Source organism: Octopus bimaculoides, chromosome 1 (genome assembly GCF_001194135.2).
Source record: "Octopus bimaculoides isolate UCB-OBI-ISO-001 chromosome 1, ASM119413v2, whole genome shotgun sequence".
Classification (NCBI taxonomy): domain Eukaryota; kingdom Metazoa; phylum Mollusca; class Cephalopoda; order Octopoda; family Octopodidae; genus Octopus; species Octopus bimaculoides.
Genome location: NC_068981.1, coordinates 58,732,517 through 58,737,167, shown reverse-complemented (window position 1 = coordinate 58,737,167; position 4,651 = coordinate 58,732,517). Strand labels below are relative to the sequence as shown.

At 35.2% G+C, this 4,651-nt stretch overlaps 1 protein-coding gene across 2 annotated transcripts in view; it reads left to right on the top strand.

Moving 5' to 3' along the window:
* LOC106882838 (alanine--glyoxylate aminotransferase 2, mitochondrial) overlaps positions 1–4,651 on the top strand; it is a 56,043-nt gene that overhangs the window by 21,011 nt on the left and 30,381 nt on the right. Inside the window, exon 1 of one of the 2 annotated variants that reach the window (XM_052967081.1) lies at positions 2,479–2,483. The exons of the other annotated variant lie outside the window; for it this stretch is intronic. The gene's annotated coding sequence lies outside the window, so the exon portion shown is untranslated. Of the gene's footprint in view, positions 1–2,478; positions 2,484–4,651 lie in introns of those variants that run through there. 2 annotated transcript variants of the gene reach the window in all.

The following is a 4,651-nucleotide window of genomic DNA, read 5'->3' as shown; positions in this document are numbered from 1 at the left end:
AACCCTTTATGGATGGGAAACCTAGGGTAATCCCATAAACCAGCCTTCTCCATTTTAGATATATACTGCTCTACATCTTATAGTGTGCTTCTTTCAGATTTGTTTTTTACAAACAATGCATATATATATATATATATATATATATATATATAAAATGTAATTCTGTTTTGTAATTGGTTCTGGAAAATACATACAAAGATTTAAATAATATAGTAAATATTGGGTTGAAAAAGCCTTCTGGACATAAAAAGTCTAAGGCTACCCCAACAATGTGTGTGTGTGCTGATGAATGTAAATCAAAAGTGCTAGAACAGGTAGCCTCCCAAACATCATCTGATATTTCAGTAAAGTAGGATATTTAATGAGGTCAAAAACTCCTAAAACTGTTAGGAGTCAGACACTCCTAACATTTCAAAAACCACTGCTTGAAAAATATAATTTAACAATAGGTCATGGTATTTCAATGCTTCATTTTGTTCAGCTATAGATAAACCAAGCCCACCTTTACTGTAGCATTTCAGACAAGTGATAGAGCATATAAGCCATCTGCTTCTAAACCAAGGACAAAGAGTGAGTCTGTTGTGGCTCTTTCCATCATCACTGGAAAATCCACTAGTTTCAGACTTGAGAGGATATTTACCCTAATCATTAGGTGATAGCAACCATCACAACCCACATTCAGTTGACATCATAATCTTTAAAGACATCCAGAGCTGAGAAATTTACAACAAAGTCTCATTCTCCAACATACATCGGTTCCCACTTTGAGGGTGATGAAAATGTGGAGCTCATTTGGGATAAATAAACTACCAGTGTTTGGCAAAGTGTCAACCCAGTCTCCAGAAAATTTAACTGTCACAGAAAATAAGTAGCACAAAGTGATCAAGAAGAGTGTGAAGAATGTGTTTTCACTGCAAATTGTTCGAAACTCTGAGTCAATTTTCCCCACTCTGGAACTAACAGCTCAAATTCCACCACAACTGTTGAGTTTCATCCCTGTTAGAGCTATACTCTATTGAAAAAAAAAAGTGTATGTCTTCAAAAGAAGAGCAAGCATGAATTGAAGAAAGGAAGCAGGGGAGGGATAGTGATCTACACTCCTTGCAGCTAATCTTAATAAGACATTATTTTACCTTATCTCTATTAGGTTACAAATGCCATATGTTGATTTTCCTTTATTTTATCTCAGTAATATTTCTCATTTACACTAAACACATATTTCAAAAGAAATATCTTTCAAGAACATATGCATAACATTAGTTCCTCAAACTCATTAACCAAGTCATTACTATGTAATACTTTGAATACTTTTTGCAAGAGAATTCTTTCTTTCATACATTATATGAAATTTTCAAATCTTATCCAGTTTTACAAGTGCTCTATAATGAAACTCTAAGCCCTTCAGTCAATGATGCAGCTTTTCAGCTATAGATAAAATAATATAAATACTCTGTATATGAAAAGTTCTATTTCTCTCATTTGTATAACCTATCCTATATATATATATAATTTATTCTTTATTGTTTTATAGTTTACCTATGTTATTGTTGCTTTATAGCTTTGCAATGTTGCAGTTGCTTATATGTTTTATAGCTCCAATATATAAGAAAACAGATCTAGTAAAGCTGATGAAAAATGTATCCCACATGTGTCAACTCTTTGAACTGCATAAGCATGCACAAAATTTTATCAGCTGAATGCAAGATTTCAGATATAGCTTACAGTATTGAATTGAAGTATATAGAGGAGCAAAGAATAGGTTCGAAACTGTCATCAGCCAGGATACTAATAGAATATATTTTCTATATCAGAGAAAATTCTGTAATAGATCAGAAAGAAGTCAAAGAAAACTAAGCAAGATAGTCTTGAGATATGACAAGTTCTAAGGTGCAATGTTTGTTGACACTACACCCAGGAGCAAATTAGCTGATGGGTTTAGGAAAACATTACATAAAACAAAATTTAGAATTAAAATTACAGAACACAGGCAGATCCATTAAATACACATTAGAATGTCATAAACATTTAAGAACCACCAACCTTCTACATTAATAGCAGCTACAGAATTTACAAAACCCACCCATGGGTAAACTGCAAAACAAAGAATGTGGAATACCATGTGAGGTTCATTGACATGAAGTGTAGGAACGCTACCAAAACCTATGCAGGAGAAGCTGTTGAATCAAAGGAGCCTCTATGCGGTCACAGTCTACTAGAAGTAACAGCCAAGTCTCCCTCAATACACTACCACCTTAAAAAAAAAGGTCATGTCTGATTATGTGATCATAAACACACTTTCAGAAAATAAAATAGACATAATGATTATGACTGAAATGCCTTTCAATTATAAGTCTGCTTGATCAGAGCTGATTTGAAGACTAAACAATGGCACATTGAAGAAACAGTTCATAAAATATCTAAAATAATCAAACAATACTTCTCTGAGTACAACAAGAGAGCAGCACCTATATTCTACCAACATATCTTGAAAAGACCCAGTAAGCCAAGTGAGATCGTAGTCATGGCTGATGTGTTGCATAACTGACCCATTTAAAAGCACCCTTCAATTGTTGGGCAATATGCCGTGCTTGTGAAGACTTGTTGAACCAAGTGAAATCATAGTTGTGGCCGATGCCAGTGCCACCTGACTGACACATAAAAACACCGTTCGAGCGTGGCCAATGCCTGTGCCGGTGGCACATAAAAAGTACTATTTGAGTGTGGCCGATGTCAGTGTTGCCTGGCTGACTCCCATGCCAGTGGCACATAAAAGCATTCACTACACTCTCGAAGTGGTTGACATTAAGAAGGGCATCTAGCTGTAGAAACCTTGCCACATCAGATGGAGCCTGGTGCAGCCTCCCGGTTTGCCAGTTCTCACTCAAACTGTCCAACCCATGCCAGCATGGAAAGCAGACATTAAATGATGGTGGTGGTGTTTGTGCCATCGCCACCGCCATAAACAGGACAGATCAGTAATCAACATCAAAATAAAAAATTCTTTCTGCACACCTACACAATCTGACACAGGTAAATCACTGAAGCAGAAACTGACCCACATTAAATAGAAAAGTATGTTTGGAGTAACAATTCCCACTTCAGTCCCCACACTCTATGATAATAATAATTATAATACTAATAACCTAGAACTACACAGTGTATAAAATGCAATGGAATACAATGTGATTGTTAGGTCAGGTGGGCAGGGCATTGCACTCATGCTTGCTAGATCAAGAGTTCGATTCCTGGACCAGGCAGTGTGTTGTATTCTTAAGTAAAGCACTTCATTTCCCATTGCTCTGTAATCGTTTTCACATCTAACATGTGGCATACTTGTGCAGGTGCACAAGCTATGTTGATGTAACAGAGGGAGTGAGCTTATGTAAACACAAACAGTTGATCACTACAAGCAGATCATCTATGTGGTTGTTCAGCAAGCAATTGCAGAGCTATCATCCACTAACTAATGACAAGCAAATCTATAATATATATGTATAATTTGGAATAACCCAACAGTGAATTTGAACATTTTGACTGCCAGTTTAATCTCAATGAGATTAGACTAGCAGCTGAAATGATTATACTCGCTTTCAGGCAACTTAAATTAAATACTTCAACACTACATAACTATGTATTGAGTACCCCTGTGAATAGTGATCTTTTCAGCTTCACAACTGCAGATACCCTACTTATAAATAAATATGTGTGTGTGTGTGTGTGCGTGTGTGTGTACACAATGAATTGTGTGAGAGGGTAGGTGTGTGAACAGTCTAACTGGCATGTGATCCCATATCTAATAAACTGCAAAAAACAAGAAGGAAGAAATAAATGGCAATAAAAATGAAAACAACTTGAGCCTTATTGTCAACAATGTTGTAGAGCAATAAAGAGATAGACAACCACTGCATAAGTACATACATATAACAAGTACATGTATGTGTAACACAAAACTTACAGTTGCTCACATAAATGCATATATACTGTGCTTACCACCAGCAACTTCATTACAGCATTCTAGCCTCCTTCCCACACAATTCAGTGTGTTGGAGCCTAATAGTATTTATTTCTTGATAGTAAGCTAGCACTTACATAGACAAGCATCAGACATTGTTTACCATCATAAAATAACACTACCATTTCTGTTACAACACTTGAGCATAAGCAGTACTTATGCATACCTCTATACATTTCAATTAAAAAAACAGCAAGAAAGGAAATATAGTGAGGAAATCATTGACAGTTTTATGTTGAAAGACTCTAAGAAACTAAACAATAGATTAATCAGTCTGTGTTTCCTTGGTAGAATGACCCTCTCAAAGTACAATAATATCTTTTAAAGCACTGTATCTTACATCAAAAAGCATGTGATTCACAGATGTGCATGCACATACATGCATACTTGTTCTAATATAACTATATACTGTGCAAAAATTAAAGCTTCAGTCATTAAAGATTCTCTAAAAGTCTTTATTTTTTAATGATTTTAACCAATTTGGGTTAATTATAAAATAAATATTTACTTGACTTGATCAGTAACCTGAACAATACAATCAGATAAGTAAAGGAGTAATCTACTGACTCCCATATTCAAATGGATTTTTCTTTTTCATTGAAGAAGGAAAATAGCCAATTGTTAATGGCTCCCTAAAGG